The sequence below is a fragment of the Corylus avellana genome, chromosome ca3, assembly GCF_901000735.1.
Source record: "Corylus avellana chromosome ca3, CavTom2PMs-1.0".
NCBI lineage: Eukaryota > Viridiplantae > Streptophyta > Magnoliopsida > Fagales > Betulaceae > Corylus > Corylus avellana.
This window is the reverse complement of record NC_081543.1, coordinates 18,097,914-18,098,132: the sequence shown is the minus strand read 5'-3', so window position 1 is coordinate 18,098,132 and position 219 is coordinate 18,097,914.

The following is a 219-nucleotide window of genomic DNA, read 5'->3' as shown; positions in this document are numbered from 1 at the left end:
TATATATATATATATATATAATATATCATATATATAATATATATATTATATCATTCCTGACGGGCCATGTTTGGCACGTCAGGATTTACTGACGTGCCAAACACGGCACGTGAGGAATTGTCCCTGCAGCCCTGCGCATGCACGCGCGTTCGTCGGTCCGCGCGCCGTGCGTCCCATCCCTCCGGCCAGCGCGCCATGCCTCTTAATTAAGAGGTCTGG